Source organism: Orbicella franksi, chromosome 15 (genome assembly GCF_964199315.1).
Source record: "Orbicella franksi chromosome 15, jaOrbFran1.1, whole genome shotgun sequence".
In the NCBI taxonomy this organism is placed as follows: Eukaryota; Metazoa; Cnidaria; class Anthozoa; order Scleractinia; family Merulinidae; genus Orbicella; species Orbicella franksi.
The window spans coordinates 19,617,475-19,637,165 of record NC_138159.1 but is presented as its reverse complement, the minus strand read 5'-3'; the positions used below and the strand labels follow the sequence as shown (position 1 = coordinate 19,637,165).

General features: G+C 37.0%; 1 long non-coding RNA gene across 1 annotated transcript in view; it reads right to left on the bottom strand.

Annotated features, from left to right (window-relative positions):
- Nucleotides 1–3,813: 3,813 nt before the first annotated feature.
- The window catches only part of LOC145469105 (uncharacterized), a 34,181-nt gene continuing 18,303 nt past the window's right edge, over nt 3,814–19,691 (bottom strand). The window contains exons 3-5 of the long non-coding RNA XR_014042280.1: nt 8,758–8,884; nt 5,819–5,966; nt 3,814–5,451 (exon numbers count right to left, since the gene is read on the bottom strand). This is a non-coding gene — a long non-coding RNA (uncharacterized LOC145469105). The remainder of the gene's footprint in view (nt 5,452–5,818; nt 5,967–8,757; nt 8,885–19,691) is intronic.

Sequence of the window (19,691 nt, the reverse complement as noted above, 5' to 3'; positions counted from 1 at the left end):
TCATCGTTTTCGAAACGCTTCGTTTTCAAAATGTTTTCCGTCCACGACACGAAAACGCAAAGCAGGCGTTTTCAAATTCCTCCAATTTGAAAAGCGTTTTCGAAAAGCTCCGTTTTCGTGATGGATTAGTGTAGACGGTAGGCCTAACCGTAGAACTAAAGTCCTCTCGCCTATTGTGGACGGGGCCTAACTCGAGACTGCTGGAAATGCTTATCTTAGTTGAATTCCGGGACTAACATTTGAAAGCTAACGGTTGACAGCACTAAGGGTGTTCTTTGTCGTCAATTAAAGACCTTGCAGTTTCTTTTAGGGTGTAAGGAAAATACATGTATACCCAGTTCCTACGGCGAAAAAAATTTAGAGTAATACTGAGCCCATTTCCGAGTTGCCTTAATCCTTTCTATAAAAGCGAGGCCTGGTGCTCAACCATTCAAATGAAAATGAGTTTGACTTGCATGAGAATGAAGTCATTTTTATATGAAAGGATGGGCACCAAGACTCGCTTTGGGGAAGAGGCTAAAGGTAATTCGGAAATGCCCTATTGACTGCGTTGTGACTGTTTAACTATGAAATCAAAATGGCTGGAAGAATTAGGAAGCTTTATCTATCCACAATGCTACGGTCACTGACCATACCTTGAAATTTTTGCGCGCAATATTTCAAAGAGTAGATGCACTTTGACATTGTTTGGCGCAATGTTTTAGAGATATATTTGCGCGCAATGTTTTAGACAGAAGACGCAAAAATTGTTAAGCATGTTTTACATGATTGAAAAAATAAAAATTGTTGCGCGCATATTTTAGAGTGGACACACTTTGACATTGTCTGGCGCAAAGTTTTAGAAATTATTGAGCGCAATGTTTTGGATAGTAGACACAAGTTGAAATTGCTGAGTGCAATATTGGGCATTGTGGGCAACGTAAAAATTGTTGCGCGTATATATCAGAGAGAAGACACAGGTTAACATGGGCACGCAAGGCATTTTTTTGTGAACTATAAGTCTCGGAGATAGGAGCATTCATGGAACTGTTTACAGCAATGATTTGGTTGATTTGACAAGTATTTTTGGTTGCGATGTACAGCAAGAAAGAAACTGGGAATTTATGATGTACATACGATGTTACATCCGTAATGGTAAGATAACTAAATAGAAAGCCATAAAATGTTTGACTGAACAAACTACAGTGGGTCACACTTGCAAAAAAAGGGTCCCCCTTGAAAAAAAAAAAAAAGTGTTCAAGCTTGGAAATATTGGTCACACTTGTGAAAAAAGGTCACACATGGATTAAAGGGGTCACATTCTGAAACGTGGGTCACACTTGGAAATAAGGGGTACACTTGGAAAAACGGGTCACACTTGGAAAAAAGAGTTACAATTGGAAAAATGGGTCACACTTGAAACACTGGGTCACACTTGCGGTTAAGATAGTTGCCGTTTCTAAATGCCAAATACGGTCTTTTCAAACTAATTGTCAAGGTAACACGGAAGCAAAGGAGTTGCTTTACGGACAAATATCAGTTTTACGACCACCAAGCAAACTAAAGCTGAATAGTTCAAAGAAAAAACGGGCACATATAAGATAACATTGTTTTAGCAGTTCTCATTCCAACATGTAGACAGTTTTTTTCTTACACTTTTTTAAAACGTAATCGGAGGATAACTTGAAGAAAGAAAAGATTTGATTTGCTGATAATGATCAGTTTATTTGCTGTAATTGTGACGCCACTTTGGATATTTAACAGAAACCAGATGCCTTCTTGTTAGGATTATGTGTTTACTGAGAGACGCTGATAAAGCCTGCTTTCTACCCTGTTTCCTCTATTTCTGTTCTGTTTCTGCTTAGTTTGGACAAGGAAAATGTCGACCTTTCAGCAATGAAATATTTTTGATTTGGATGGGGACAACTAGCAGGGGTTGGAATAGAGCGGGTCGGGAAAAAGAGAGCGCCGAGGCTGATTTCAAACTTATGTCCAATAATGTCCAATATATAATGGTTAAAATACTAAAAATTATCGTGGGATACATTTCTATATTAGATCATTTTATCGTTGTTTGATGCTTCCATGGCAACCATGTTTTCAAAGGCTTCTCTGTGGAATCTGGATGTTTCAGAAGTGTTTCTTTACTATCCCACAAACGATAGCGTTTAATTCGGCCAACATAAAGACACTTAAACACGAAGATATCGCATGTTGTTTTCCATGTCGGACAAAATGGGCGAACAGAGGTAATGATGAATTCAAGGTTATTAATAGTACTGCTTATCAAACCGTTTGTTTGGCGATATTTTTGTTCTTTTTTACACTGTAATAAAGGTAATAAAGGTCACATTTGTTACCTGATGTTGCTACGAAAAATTCGCTCATTTTCACGACTGTTGAAAATTAAGCACTAAGAGAATTTCTCGAAGATTAAATGCAAACCTCAGAGAATTTCTTGTAAGAAATTTACTTCTGCATCAACTTTCGATTAATAAATACTCAGCTTTATTACCAGAAGTAGTTTTTCGATTGCCTACTCTAGGATGAAATTGTTTGCTCATTTCTTTCACTAATTAAACCAGGTTGGAAAATTTTCAATTTTCCCGCCAAAAGTCCAGAAAAAATACAGGCGCTTAACATGCGCATGCGCCAAATTTTTTAATAAATTACTTCTTGTTAACATCTGTTTCAAAATTCTTAATTTTCCCGCCAAAAGACAAAGGAAAAAATGCGGGTGACTAAAATACGCATGCGCCATTTTTTGAAAAAAAAACAAAATCTTATTAAATTCTAAGTTATTGCTTACACCAGGAGCCATAATCGGGGACGGAGACCGTAAGTCTCGGGATTCGCGCGTACCTATGATATGGGACAATTTTTCTATTTTTAGAACAAATTACGCCATCCTGACGTCATATATCCGCGCGGATTCACGCACATGTCGGGGCTCTCGCGTGGATGTTGTCACGTTGCGTGATCAAATGGTGAGAGTTGAGAGATTCTCTTGCGTATTTTTCATAGCGATGGCAGGGAATAAGGCAGGGCATACGAACCAGGGCGCTTATATGTAGTTTTATGCTCTGAGCTAACGGAAAAGGTGGGTTTTCAGGGTCGAAAACAAGACTTCAATCTCGCGCTGGGAATGAATAATAAGATCTGCTCACGCTAGTTGTAAGCTTACTTGTATGTTTTTGCGTTTGTTCTGCCTTAAGAATATAGCAAGAAAACTCTCTACTCTGGTATCGAGTTAATTTGTGAGTTTCTCAGACAATGGTTCATCATAACCAAAACCTATTTTGACGGTTTCTTATTGTTTCTGCTTGTTTGGTGAGTTTGCAAAAGTTTTTGAAAGGAAAGTCTGACGCGTACAATTAGCTCATTTGCATAGTGCAGCTCGTGCACTTTCAAGTCCGAGTCGGTGTTTTCAATTGTCAACAAATCTTGACAAAGATTTCTTTCGTTATCTTTTGTGCTGAGCTGCTGTAACAAATTCAACGAACGCAAAAAAAGGCTACTAACATCATGTGTCTTTCTTCAACATAAGCATAGTGAAGTTTTACACTGCGAAAATGAAAATATACAAGGAGTTTTGATAACTCGATCAACAAAATCGAAACCCTTATTCCAAGTTGATTAAAGAAAGAGTCATCGTAACTTTGCTGATTATTTCTGCTTTATTTACATATTTTCTGTTTAGCTTTTAATATGTTCTCAAACATTTATCAATCTTAAACATATTTAAAAACTATAGAGTTATTGTTTGAGTTCGATGTACGTTTTCACACGAAAGTGCTGTGGAAGCACAATTTGCCATGTTTACTGACTGTACAAAACACGCATCGGCGGGCGCTCTCATTCATCGACAACGGAGAATTTACTGGATTTTTACACGAATAAAACTGAGCAGTATCTACGGACGAAAAGTTATTGGGCCTTGATGAAACATCAAGCGTTGCTTACAATTCAAGCGAAACTCAAACTAGCAATTATTTTGTTTTACTTTTCGGTCGCGATAGACTGACAAATTCCTCGCAAGCGTGTGGCAAGAGGAGCTAGGAAACTATGAAGTCCTGAAGCTCTGCTATATCTAAATATATCCTGCTAGTTTTTCGCTGTGTAATGGAAAAGCTGTTAATCTTCAACATATGTGAAATTTAAAGTGGAGTAATGTACAGCTCATGTAAAAGAAGCATCCGTCAGAACACAACTTGGTCAGCGATATATGTAAGCTTACAGCGGAACATACCTAAATTCGACACTGTCTTACTTCACTCAGACTGGAGCAGCTTACGACGAAAATACTTAAGCAAAATTCCAACAGAGGTAAACGCGTTGAGTTGTGGGCCAAAAACATGAAAAATTTCGGGAATTTCGGAAGCCATTTCCCCCGCGCGACATCCGCAAAAATCCTCGCAGCATGTACGCGCGTGTGCCGCAGGCGATGGCGATGGCGCAATTTGTTCTAAAAATAGAATTATTGTCCCATATCATGGGGACAACCCCAATACTAGAAATGGCGCGCGCTTACGGTCTCCGTCCCCGATTATGGCTCATGCTTACACTTAACTTAATAGTCATTAAATGCAATATTTTATTCAGACGTGTATTTCATTTGTAATCGTTATTGAGAAAAAAAAATATTTCAAACAATAAATTACCCACAACTACTCTTTCATTTCAATTTTCTACTTACAATAGTTAATTAGTTAAGTGAAATTCAATTAATTTAATTAGAAAGGTGTCATCAAAAAGATTGACCTATATATACACTAAGAATTTTGGCGGGAAAATTGGAAAAAAATTGCACAGCGTTTCCCCTGACAACTTTTTTGACAACCACTTTAAGGGGGTACCCCCTTCAATTTTTCCCGCCAAAAAAATGTACCATCTTGTACACAAACTAGCGAAAAAAAATTGATTCCAAACATACGACATGAGGTTTGCCAAGAAACTAAGATTTTGGATCCAGTAAATGTGAATTGTTAATGTCCAAGACGGTAAATAGTCAGTTAATAGTGTTAAATAGTCAGCCGTAAAACGACGAGCAGCTAGAAACCTATTTACAAAAATGAGAAAAGCAAGTTAAAGTTTCTGCTACTGCAACGTTTCTGCACAACATTAACAGGGTGAAAACATTTCGAAATCGAAACATTTAAGAAAGTTTATATATCTGGGTAACTTGAGCCCCAACTATATAAACTGTCGTAACTGTAGCGACTCGAAAATGTCGCAATCCTTTCAATGTTGTCCAGAAACATTGCAGTTGTAGATATTTTAACACGTTTGTCTCATTTATGTAAACAGCTTTCTAGCTGCTCGTCATTTACGGCACAACCATTTCTTATAGGAATTATTTCAATTTAACCAAACTCTTAAATGATATTCGTAACTTTGTGTTCATCATCCCTGCTTGCATCCTTTTGATCTTCTTGTGTTTTCCCGACTTTCCTGTCTTCGGTTGTTTACTCTCTGAAAATCGAACAGATAAAAATTACGTAAGGAACAAACCCAAGTGTGGAAACAAACGAGTAAACGAGGAATTAACGAATTCACAATGAGTTGTTAAACGCGAGTGCTCGTTGACAAGTACAAGGCAAAGTTTGACAAAGAAACACCATTTTCTCGAAGAAAGCCAAACTCTTATCGAAATAACAAATTTAAGCTTCTCGTATGGTCCCTGAACTAGCTTCTTCATAGTTTTAATCCTTCCTAAAGGAATGAGATTGTTCTATTGAAGTTCAATATGAAGCCTGTCAAACGCGTGTTAGGACTTGGCACCGATATTTTTATAGATATATTATTTACGAATTTATAAAGCAAAGAAATTGATACTAACCACTGACAGAAATGGGTGTCAACCGACTTCTCTTCTCCAGACGTGGTCGCCATTTCTTCTTCAAAGTAAGAATTTGCTTTTTCATGTCAGAAGGGAACTGCATTCATCTTACTCGGACGGCAAACATCTCAAAATGACAAACAACCACCTCAGATCAGCAATGATGAATATAGAAAATACGATTATTTAGACCAATCAGCTAACAAAAACGTCACAAATTTTAACGACAACACCCTTTGCAAGCTTTACTGTGAGAACGTTTTGTATTTTATTTGTTTATATGGAGTCCACGTGAACCCGTATGAGCCAAATATACACATTCGGTAATTTTTCAAACAATGTTTACTTTTTGAAGAGTTTTAAGCCCTGGTCAAACTAGTACTACGCATGATAGCTGATGATGGGCGGTGAAAGTTAGGGGGAAATCATTCAACTATCAGCGACTATCACGCGCCGTTTGACCTGGGCTTTAGATATCTATCCTTCTCCTTCTTTTTGAAAATGAATTCCGTCGCGTTCATTTAATTAAACATTCAAACATACAATTAATGACTAGAAGAAATCATAGATTAGGGAGTGCGTTCAATATGATATGTGAGGCTGCAGTCTCATGGGAAAGGTTATACTTGCTTTGTACTTCGTTGGGCATGACGTGTTGACTTCTAGAGAGTAAATTATAAGTAAAGATCTTTGGGATATGATCTTATTCATTCTCTGACTCGAAGAAACAAAAAATTTCTGTCGTGACCCTAAATCTTGCTATTTGCCGTCACTAAGCTACATAACTCGGTGGGTGCAAGATTTATTATCACGTTCAAACAAGCCATGCCCATCTCTAGGCTCGGAGGTTTTCTTCCATTCATCAGGACACAAAAGTCGTTTATCGTCAAACGCGACCGAGTTGACAATACAAGAATCGTACACAAATAAAGGTAAGCTTTAAGACTCTTGAATGACTATATAATGGATGATTTAAGAGAAAGAGGAATTTCTTAACCGCTGAATGACCTCCACACCACAGCTACAACTATGATTAACAGCTACTCCACTGATAACTGACAAATGAACAAAATTTTAACTGACAACCGACATTTGCATCATCCCCCTCCCCATTCAGACCCTCATACCCTCAAAAAAGTCAAGTTGTGAAAACCTTCCGCTTTAAGTTGCCTTTCAACGCTTAAACCGAGTCTTTTTTCTCTATTGTGCTTAAAATGCTTGCCCTTTTCATTCTCAATATTTTTATTCTAACAAAATTCTTATAAAAACTATAAACGTATATTTCCCGCCCACGCTGTATATCTCATTCACAATAGATCAGACAGATAATCTACATAAACTGGTCTAGGTTCTAAAGTGCTATAATTGTCCCTGATAGTTACGTTGTAGTGAATTGGGACCACCGGCGATAAGGTCTAAATAATTTTGATCTTTCACTTCTTTTAAGTCCAGTTAAAAATAGCTTTACAAAACGGTGTGAAATTTCCAACCAATTGTTCCCCGACTTCCACCAGACTGGTAGAATAATACAGCCAGGATTGCCTGGCTTTGACTGACTCTTTTGTACCTATTCAGGTTGTGCGTCTCCTCTTCACTCTTGAAACACATTTCTTTTTTAATTACAAAAGAAATAAATGGGAATAAACTTTCAGCGACAAAAAAAGAGATTTGTGCATAACATGGCTGCCGTTTATTTTTATCATCCAAATGAAACGTTTGTCAACAATGAAAACAAGGTCAATTAGTTCTGGTTGCCTTTTCCATTAAGATCTCTTAAATTTAAATCGGTCACAAGTGAACTCTGCATCCCTTAAAATCTTAAAACCAAAGCAAAATAAACCTTCTAGAATTGCATACTGTTTTCTTTTATTGTCATGTATTATCTTAACTGGTTAAGGAAACTTCAGCAGACAACAGAAGATTATAGCATTTATCAGACCTGATAGACTGTGGAGTTTGGTAACAGCTAAAAACCTTTAACCTGTGAGCTCTGTCTCTCTTTAGACCAGAAATATTCCGTTACTCTCTTTGGGTGGGACGTTGTCTATCAAAGCCAACCCAAAATTTTGTCAAAGATTTGCATCTTGTAAAACAATAAAAAAAAATGAGACGTCTGGTGTTTTCTTTGTAGTCAAGTACTGCATCAAGGCTTCCTCAAAAATTCCCTAGTACCACGGCAGTGGAATACAAAGCCGCGCTGTCAGAGTAGAGGGTGGGATTTGACTGATGGTTCAGAATTGGTCTGGCAGCTGAGAAATCGCGTTTTTTGTCTAATAGCCGAGATATGAAAGTTGAAAATTTACTGAAAGATGAGAAATGTGCTGAACTTTTACCTGACAGCGAAGAAATCGCCAAACAATAAACTAATGATTGATGTTTCAGCAACCACATGGAGACCCTTGGGGTAAAGTGCTTTACCTAAAAACACACCGTAATGACGCAATTCACTCAACAGAAGTCTTAACAATCCCTGACTGATTTGTTACCTCTTCAGTGATCAACCTCGTCCGTGATCAGCCACTTAAAACTATTGGTCAAATGAGAAGTGACAGTGTAAATGGGACTTTTCAGGATTATTATCATTATAAATTATCATTTCCAAAATCCTTACAGAAGTCATATTTCCACGAATTTAAACTATTTGAGAGTTCCCAATATACACGGTGACGGCGAGATATCTTCGTGAAGCTCAATCCATGAATTTCAAATTTCATTTAACACGAGATTATAGCAGTAAAGGAAAACCTAAAATATCGATACTACAAATTAAAATATCTATAGGGCCTAACACCAGTTGATAGCATTGTTGGCATTTAGGACAAAATTGCACTTGAATATTCCATGTTATTGTTTGCTGTAGTAATAACAAATCTTTCCGGTTTTTAAGGTGTTTTGCCACACACAAACACAAGCAGGTAGTTTGATTGACAGTTGCTTACCTTATCGGTCATAATTCGCGACGGTGCCTATATATCATTCCATTCACCTCGGGACTGATATCAACTGATGTCACACGGCTTGAAAGCTGTCCGAGCAGTGAAATAAGGCAGGCCAGTACAAGTATTACTGCAACAGTTTAGAAGACTAAGTTAAATATTGAGGAATTAAGGTTTTATAAACGCGGCATCTTTATAGGTGGCTACTGTGAGTTTCATCTGACGTTAAATCTTCTTAATTTTACCCGAATTGAAAATGCTCTTACTCCGTCAACTTTAGAATAAAAGCTTTAGTATTTTGACTTGAATGTTCTTTTCATTTCCACTCAAAATAACTTTCTAGTTTCCTGGTTTCTCATCGTGACATTTAACGGGACTTGACATATCAAAACAAGTCAGGTACATTACAGAAAATATTCCAGAAATGGTTCAAGTTAATGCTACTGAACGATCGTAAAATTCAGTTATGAGATTTGGTGTGCAAAGGGAAAAAGTGCTATGTACATTACATTCCCAGACAAGGCTGAAATAGGTCGAGTAATAGCCGTATGACAGAAATCGATAATTTGTTGCTCGTGGCTCGAATTCGAAGTGACCACTTTGTGCTTTCCGGAGGGTCTGATAAGAAAATATCAGCAAAATAAATTTTGGCAATTGGTCTCACTCGTTAAGTATAAACAATGCTCTTTTGAAGTTTTTCTGCCGCGTAAGTTTCCATTGTGAATTAAGACTAGAAGGGAAGGGCAGCAGGAAAACGTATATTTTTTCGTCCTTCCTCTGTTCCTCACTAATCTTCTAATATGTGCTAAGAATAGCTAACACAGATCACAACATGCTACTCATCCCTTACACGCCAAAATAAGCAAACTTAAAATTAAACCTAAATGGATTTTACATTAATAGCAATTTTTGCCATATTTCTTTAAGGAGATTAGCGATTTTGAATACAAATCCGCCCAACTGAAATGACATTTTCTAGGTTCGTAATAGTCCTCTGCTGTTTTTTCATTGGGATTTGTAGGGATAGATCAATAAGCTTTGTCAATGCATCATCGATCACTTAAATGCATGTTATAAAATAAAGGTGACCGTTTGGTTGCCTAGCGACAAACTTTGGTTCATTTCCAAATGCTCATGGCGAAGCAACTTTAATGCGTAGTTGTTGCTGTTGTTGGGTTTTTCTTTTTTAAACCTCCACGTTATCTTAAAATGAAGTTTATAGTACTTATTAGGTTTAAGAATTTTTTGCTCAAATCACACCTTATCCAGAACGGAATTAGCACATGTTTAAAGGTTCAAGTGGTTTTTCACAAATCATCACCCCGTTAGCTATCAGGTTTGGTTTACTTCTATCTGTTATTTACTTTGAGAGTTTTTCGCGTCATTTGTATGAAATATCACGTCCAAGGTTTGCGATAACTGGTTCTTTAATGTGAAATTGAGACTGTTTTGAAAAGACTTCAACGACTTGCATCATCTCATAGAACTCGTCAAACGAAATTTGAACACGTCATACTACGATATTTTTGCGTTTGACGAGTCGTGTGTTTCATTACGTGGTGATTCAATCTACAATTTCATTTTTGGCATAACTGGGTTTTAAATAATTGAAAGTTTAAAATATCTCGGAAGCCTTACAGCATAACTGGAATGAATACCGTAAAACCCGCGTGTAAGAACCTAGTGGTTTAAGAACCTGCTGGCAGAAATTTGCCATTTTAATATCCAAAATATATATAACAACCTGTTTAGCCAAGCAAGATCAAGCAGGTTCCTATATGTGGACTACAGTTAAATTATGATAAAAATGTCAAGGAGTGTGACTTTGGGAGTGGGAATTTATATTACAAGAAAATACATAATACAGTAAATAAATAATTGTATATTCATGGACCAAACCCAAGTTTATTTACTTTTTCTGGAAATCAATAACTATATCTCCTTCATATAATTTAAGAACACAAGAACCTATGTAACCTAAAATTGCCAATAAGTACCCCAAAATACAAGAACCTATTTTGCAAGATTTCAAAATTAGGTTCTTACACGCGGGCTTTCACTGTACTACAAATTGTCCGAGGCTTTCCAAGGTTCTCAAGATTATGAACAAAAACTATTCCTAAAAATATTGAAGGACCGTAGCCAGGGTTGAGCATAATAAACATTTAAAAACGCTCTCTGGCTAAAAATGCTTATAGATATACGAGCTTTCGACTGTTATATCTACAGTCTTCGACGGGTAAAGATGAATGACGAAATATGAATATAAATGAGTAAAAATAAAAAGAATGGACTATGTAAATTATGAATGTGTGTACAAAAAGAATGTTGTATTGCCCAGGGAGTGGGCAGGAATTGTTGAGAGCATTTGGAGTCACCATAGTATGCCACGATTCTAATGTTTTCCTTATTCGGAAACTGCCTTTGTCAATTAAGGAGACGTTGTTAAAGTCAATAAAATGTTCATGGGACCACGCATGGTTCGCAATTTTGGAGCCTTACGCCGCTGTTTTGATATTTCTTATGTGTTCTTTTCTTCGGGTGTTAAACGCTCTGCCAGTCTAAAAATATTCCATCGTTCAACTTGGTCAAATGAGAAGTGACATTGTAAATGGGACTTTTAAGGATTATTATTTATCAGTGAAGATTCCAAAATATAATCCTTACAGAAGTCATATTTCCACGAATTTTGAGTTCTTTGTTAGAATTTCCAGTTGAGAATGATAATTACGTTTTCAGCATTTTATTTTTGTCATTTGCCAAGTCTGAGATTGAGGTGTGGGTATCCCACATTCCGTTAATTTTTAGCCTTAATATCCCCTATATATTCCGTTAATTCCAATTGCAAAAATTCACGATTTTCCTACTCGATATCCCATTTTATTTGCTCCAAATACTCCACATCCCATTAAGTTTCCCCCAAAATATCCGACATTCCGTCAACTTTTTACCTAAATATCCCAAAACTCCCTAATATGGCCTCTAGATTTACTGTTCATTCTTTCAGTCTTTTGAAAATAACATCAAAAATGGTTTTCTTAAAGCAAGAATTGCAATTTTTCAGATTATTTCGTGCAAGATGAGATATTTATGTTACTGATATCTGCTTTGGTATTTCCACGAACCATAAGGACAATATTATTTTCAAAAAGCAAAGCCATTTTAAGATCACAAGTGAACACCATTAATAGTCAGTTCAAATGTTCAATTGTCGTTGCCAAAAGTATTTTCTAAAAATAGAAAAGGCGGAAGGAATAAGAAATTTAGTAAAATGAATTTCATGCATGTCTTCACAGAAAACACTTAAATTATAACAAAACGATTACAACAAGCCACGCTTTATCGAGAACCTTGGAACACCTCCAAGAGTAACAACAACGGAGAGCTCATAATTGTTTTCGACTTGAATAACAAGGTGCGAAGATAGAAAATATTTGACACCGTTTACAGTCATAACACTTAAACACAAGATTCCGTCGACTGCCTTTGCGTGCAGGTCTACATTTGCTTTATTTATATGTGACTTACATTCTACTTACGTTCTATTTTTGATAAGAAATGAATTTGGGAAAATAGAATTCGGTTAATACAGCCAGTATTTTTTGTCCCGGAGAAACGCCCACACTTTCTTATATGAAAACCCCGTTAAAACGTTAACGGCCAACGGTCACATTCTGAAATTCCAACCTGTATAATCCTCTATAGTTTTACCCCGTTTGTACGGCCACTCAAACCACTTATATTCATCTTTCCATTGTCAATATTGTATGTCCTGATTGAAGTTTTAACTTTTTAAAAAAATTATACCTGCATTTTGAATGCTCGTTCAGTAAAGAACAGCTGTTTCGAAGAGCAATTGCGATGTCTGTCAAGACGTCACTCCATTTAGACCAGTAATGAAATTTGACCCTACCTCGTTAACACGGTCAAATTTGCATGACCCGTTGGTGACTGTATTAAATGGTTAATGTTTAAAAATTGTAACGGCCACTTTTGAAGATTTATGTTGCCTAGCATGCGAAACGTTAAGTTAATTTAATGTTTATCTTTGCTGTTTGTGTTGTGTCTTTAATCAAGCTACGATAGCAAGAGAGTTTATATAAACACGACTTTCTAGATTCTTGCCTTATTATGCATCAGGCTAACAACTTGTTCAGGTCAAACAACAAATGCACAGAAACTACGGTGAGTTTGATTTGAGTACCTTTCTAGAGAAGCAACAAGGAGCAACACCTCACACGAGGAGTACAGTAAGAGCAAGATGATAACGAGAGTGACGACAATTATGACGACAACGACGACGACGAAGACGATGAGGATGAGGATGAGGATGATGATGATGACGACGACACCAAGTGAAGGAAAATAATGTTAATAATAATAATAATAATAATAATAATAATAAGCGAATCTTTAGACAGGATTAACCCATCAGTACTATAAAGTACTGTTATCAAAGGGGTCCTGTAAGATTTAAAAATTTAAAAATTTAAAAAAGGTAAAAAGTTAAAAAGGCAAAACTACGTACATTGGAAAACATATAAAAACTCACGATTAAAAATTACAAGTAAAAATGTTCGTTGGCCTTTTGCCTAATTAAAAGCCTAGAGTTCACAGCTCTTATGTCCGCCGGTAAACTGTTAAAAATTGAAGCCCCTAAAAACGAAAACCTCCGACGGCCAAACTCCAAGTTCATTTTCGGCAGTTCGATCGAGGAAAATCTGTTTCTTGTGTTGATTTCTTGTGTTCTGTATAACATTCAACAATTATTCCATTTGCCCTTGTTGGGTCACCCCGTTAATGCGGGCCAATTTTCATGGCCCCTTGGTGACCAGAGTAACGGGGTTCCACTGTATGTGTGACAAACAACAAACGTTTAGGGGAACATCTGTAGTGTCCTTGTTCAAGTCAAATGACACAAGAGCTAACTTGTTTTCGCAGCTGTCATCGTCAAGACCTTATACGGTCAAACAGGTATATTGGCTGGTAACTGAGACTCAGTGAACCAATCAGAAGGCTAGAAAAGCATTATCCGAGGTTTAGAATTTAATACTTTTATACTCTCGTCTGCATATTTCTATTTGACGAAAAAAATAATTTGAAAACGCATCGTGTGAGTGGCAAACTCAAACTTCAAACTTTCAAAAACCGTTCAAGATTTAAATTTGTTGCAGGTATACCGTGCAACCTGCTGAGCAGTTGTTTCAACGCTATTGGTCTATTTACAAACAGGTCACACTAGTTGCAAACAAATTCAGACAAAAAACATTTCAAGCGTTCGAATTATTTACAGTACAGTATTAGGCTTTTAAGTAGCTCCAAAGTTCTTAGTTTCCTTTATGGGGCGAACTCTTGCTGACACACGTAAGTTGAGATACGTAAGAATATGTGTTATTTTTTCGTCGGTGTGTCTGTAATACCTTGAGGTACGGTAAAACTATCATTTCCACAGATGTTCTTTCAGTTGTTTCAGTGTAATTTACCTACAAATAGAATCCATTTTAGGAGTTTGGATTTCCACACACCGTCGTTTTGGAGAAAAAGGCAAAAAAAATGTAACAACTCCTAGTTATTGGTGATTCTGCATGGAGTTCTAATAAGGGTAAATATTCAACAAGAAATGCACAGATTTTGGTGACTAACTGTTACGCCTTTATCGTTAAAGCAACTTGAATTCCACAAAAATAGAACTTTTGAGTGAAATTTCCTCAGTATTTGTACATGAAAGCCAAGAAATAACTATACTTATTTTTATTTGCCAGATGATATTTTTATATGGTGGATACAGCTAAACACTCCCCCAACGGCCATCAGACAACTCTAGATATTTACTAGGGCATTTTCCTTTCCCTTTACTTTTGATATCGAGCAAAATTATGACGTCACGCTAGTGTATCACTCGTTCCCAGGAACTCCTTTGAGCGTTTTTATTCGCTGGGATTATTTTTTGAGGCTCAAAAAATAATCCCAGCGATCTTGGGAACGCCTACAACTGATGCCCCTCCCATACATCGGCACTTCCCACACGTCTTATCCCACGGGCTCCCTCAAACCCCGATTTCTTTCTGCCCTGGGATAAAATTAAGACTACAATTAGTCCCTTCGAACTACATATCACGCCAAAAAATTAAGCTATTTAAAGAATGGCTTTTGAAATTACATGTCCGATCGGCTTGATCCGTTTCAGAGCTTGTCACAAGAAATGTGATAAAATAACTCATAAAAGATAACGTGAAAAATGTTCGGGATTTAACGGTGCCTGTATTCCTGTAAGACCTTACTTTCTACAACGAAGTTCTCCTTTAATTAGAGAGCTTAAGACATTAGATGACGACGGCGAACCCGAGGACAACGCCTAGTAAAAAATGAATTCATATTTTATTTTCAAATTTCGTAATAGGCCATTAGCATGATGGCGTCATTTGGCTACAACAACCAGAATCCTTCACTTTTTCTGTTTCTTACGCTAATTAGGGCAATTAGGGCTTCAAAATTTAAATAAAGAAGACCAAAAGAAAGGAACTCTAGTGGTTGTAGTCAAATGACGACAACGTGCAAATCTGCTATTGTCTAGTCTCAGCGTTCAATTCCAAACGAAAATGCGAAAAATTAGCCGCCGTCGTTTGCGTTCCCCAAAATACGAAGTACTTTGTCATTTCACGTTGTTGTTTTGCAGAGGACGGCAAAGAAATGTTCAAAGATTTATAACGCACGTGTACAGCCATTGTTCTTCTCATTGAACCTTTTCGTTGGTGGCGTTCTCGTTGTAGTTGCCATCGTGGTTTGCTTAAGCTCTCTAATTTATATCTGACGACTTAATTCTGAGTATTTCTATTTCTGGCACCATTTAGCAAGAATAGAAGTCAGGATAAAAGGGTTCACAAATCGGAAGGGCGGGTTTTTCCTTTTGTCCTGTGCTTGAGACAAATGCTAGATAAACTGTCTGCAGTCGTAATAAGCACTGAAACGTTATTTGTTAAGTCATGAGATAAGTGTTGTTCTATTTTTACGAATGATGATATAACACATGTCATCATGTAAAGTAAATTCCTTGTTAAAGGAAATGTATTCGTGACAAGCTCCTAAGTCGCAAATAGCTATACTGAAAGATTAAACTAGCTAATTCGACATTGCCGGCAGCTTAAGTAGCGCTTTAAACTGATCTGCCATGTTGCCTTTTTCAGCCAAATGAAGATGTCTTTTGTTTTCCATAAATCGAGAGCATGAAGTTATGATCCAAAACTAGAATCTCTATTAAAAACCGCAAGACTAAATCCACCCTTATTTCCTATGACATGTGTACATAAATGTAGATAGTGAAGTTATTTTCCAAACGTAGGAATCAAGTTTGAAGACCGCAAGCTTTAGTTTCGCCACATTTTCTGTGACATAGCTTGTTTCCGCAATGGCTGAAATAGTCCATATCATATATTCGTATTCTCGGTGTTGGACTAAACTTGCTTGCAATGGCGGCTCATGCGGGGAAATATCAATAAAAAGAGTAAAATGTCTCCCCGCGTTAGCCTCAATTGCAAGCTAGTTCCAGTCCAATACCGCGCGAGAACATGAATTTAAGGCGCGTTTTGGAACAGTGCAGGTAAAAGATCCAAACAAGGTAGCCACGGCAAAAGGGAAGTCAGCAGCCTTGCGTCATATTCTATTTTTTGATGGCAGTTTCTATTTTTCCTTTTTCAGTCGTGTTTCGAAACTAGTCAAGTTCAAGTTCACTCACGGGCCCAGTCGTGCTTCGAAACTAGTCAAGTTCAGGTTCACTCACGGGCGTGTCGCCAAATAAAATTTCACGTTGTTATTGTAAGATAGTTGTGTGTTGGTATGTAGACCCATTGCCGGTTTTTAGGCTACGTAATCATGTTACAAATTCAATAATCTAAGGCGTTTGTCAGTAAATCACTGACCACTTCAAACTAGAAATTTTACTTAAGTAATTTTTTGTTATGTCTCATCCATGTTTTAGTATATTAGATGTATTAAGCTATACTAAAGCCATTTCTGTCTGATCGATAAACGAGATGCTCCCTCCTACATGTCTTGGTCTTTTTGACTTGAAATAAGTAAGAAATCATTTTGTTTTCGCTTCACTGCACAGTGATAAGACAACAAATAAAATTATTCTTTACCTATTTTAATTCAGTTTACATTTTTGAAAATGTATATTGAATGCTATCTAGGTTTATATACTTAAAATTAAAATAATTAGGGGATTTACACAAAGCACGAGGACAATAGGCGACAACAACATACTAAAACGAAAGCCATTACTGCTCTGCTGGAGTTTTGGCGCGTGTGTGCTACATCTCTACATCTTCTCATCTGTCCCAAGCACAACAACATTAGGGTTAAGCAAGGCACGAGGACGGTAACGAGAACGCCACCAGACAAAAGTTTAATGAGTAGAACAATAGCTGTGCACTTGCGTTATAAATCTTTGTACATTTCTTTGCCGTCCTCTGCACAACAACAACGCGAAATTACTAGGTTCTATGTATTTTGAATAACGCGAACGACGGTGGCGAATTTTTCAGATTTCCATCTTGAATTGAACGCTGGCGTTACATATTTAGCTTGAGCACGTTCTGAGGCCAACAGGCGCACTGAACAGATCTAGACAGCTGGGAAATTCGAAGGTAAAATATAAATTCATTTTTGACAAGACGTTGCTCTTGGGGTCGCCGTCGTCGTTGCTTAAGCTCCCTAATATTAAATGAACACAAATGTGCTAAACTACATTCTGATATGTTTTTCGTTCATCCAATAGATCCAGCTTGTTAGTTTATATCGATTTGTATCATAGAGGAATCTCCTAACTGTAGTTAAAACGAATAGAGAAGATGTCACACAATCGAAATAGCTAACAAAAGTTGTCAGTTCTCTCTTTTCAACCCTATCTTTGTATATTTAGCGGATAGCGGAGGGTAGCTCTTACATCGATAGATACATAACCGGAATAAGTTTAGAAACTCGCGAAAATCTAGTACTTGTACATTATAAATTAATTAACCGCCATTGTGGTTACGTAAACTCGCATTCGTATATTTGCAAGTACACACGCTAACCGACTTGGCTTTGCGGAGGAAGAGAGAAGATTATAAAAGAAAATAAAATGCTCAAACAAGATGTCGAGACAAAGCGTCAAACAATACCAATATCAATAACATTGATGGTATTAAAATATTTTAAAGGGGTTAAAAGTGGCATTTCACCTTAATACGCCTTGTTTTATTTGACTATAACAACAAACACTATGTCCTATTTCTATTGTGTTTGGCCACCCGCGTGCAAACAGCGAAATCAAAGCAGAAATTGTATCTGCCCAAACCTTTGGACACCATTTCTATCTTCAATTTACAATTTGACTTATGTTCTTGATCTCGCTCGAAGGTGGCATACCTCTGCGTGGGTGATTGACAAGTGTCTGTCATCGTCTCCACAATACGTGAGTCTTCTCTAAAGCGCTTTAACGTTCGTCTCGTGTGGGATGATGTAATGCTAGCGACGTCAGGCGAAACAGACACCGCCAAAACGACGGACACCTAGGAATCCTTTGCTCGTAGCAATGACGAGAGTAGATCAAAATTAAATTAGTATTAAGGCTCAAATATTACGTAGACTAACTTGCAATTGAGGAATTAGCAATAAATGTGGATTTGTGAGGTAAACTATGACCTATATTCATGTAAAATCCTCTTAAATTTACGGAAATTGAAAATACCCTCAATTCCTTAACCGTATAAAACCAGTGTCCTAATACATCGTGTTTTTTACTTCTTTTCGCTTGTTCGTTTTATTTCTGTAATAAATTTTTAGCTTTCGGTCGTGTTATGAGTGAAAATTGAACGTGACTTAGTAAGTAACGCTGCTTGGTAACATATGCTTGTGGTGAAGAAACTATGTGAAAAATGAATGAAATAAATACTACAGAACAATCGCAAAATCAAATTATGAGATTGGGGAAGTAAAGAAGGCTGTGTTGTGTACATTACACTGCCAGACGTGTAATAACTTCTGATATCAATTAGTTATTACTCCGGGGATAAAGCAGCTCGTATTCCCTTTACTTTGTTTTCGACGGGAAGTTGAGTGTTGCTGGTAAATAAAATTGGGTACTTAACCATAGCAGCAAAACTGTCCATTTCGCGGTTTCAAAATGGCGGTATCCATATAGCTCTGAGAAATCAACTGAGCTTATAAAATGACTAAAGCGATAGAAGAAGACGGAAGAATACAAGAAACATTGTACTCCCCACTCCTTCCCCATGGGAGAGCATCACGACATTGGTCAGCTTCGACTAGCTACTTAGCACAAACGAAAGCAAAGCTTAAATTGTTTTAAGGGATTGCCAATTACTGCTTGCAAGTTTGAAATAGTTTTATGAGAGGATTACAATTTTTCAGTGCAAAGATCCTCAAAAGGTTAATCCGATTATCTGCAAGACGTTTGATTTTCTTTCACTGTATTTTTATTGGGATTTTCAGAAATTAAATTCTCAGGACATCGGCTGAACATGATGAACTCTTTGTTGCCTGGCAACAACAATTTGGCAACGCGAGTACAGCAATTCACATACTTCGTGGTTTAATGTTAGCGAGATATTCAATTTATTCTTGGATCAAGTCTTCAACGTTTCGTCGATTTACGATTTGTATCAAATCATGCCTACAGGCTTGGCACGTGTTATTAACGGGTTCAAGTGGTTTCACAAATCAAGACCGGCTGATTTGTTTGCTTAATTTAGATCTGTTATCTATTTTGAAAGCGAGTGCCTCGCGTTCTTGCAAGTGTTAATGTCACGGTGAGCACTACGGACACAGAAAGTGACAAATAACGCTTCTACACAAGTGAAACTATTCAACAAAAGTGTCAAAGAGGTTCTATAATTTATTAAATTATGTTTGTTAAGCAAGTTTGAGAACGCTTT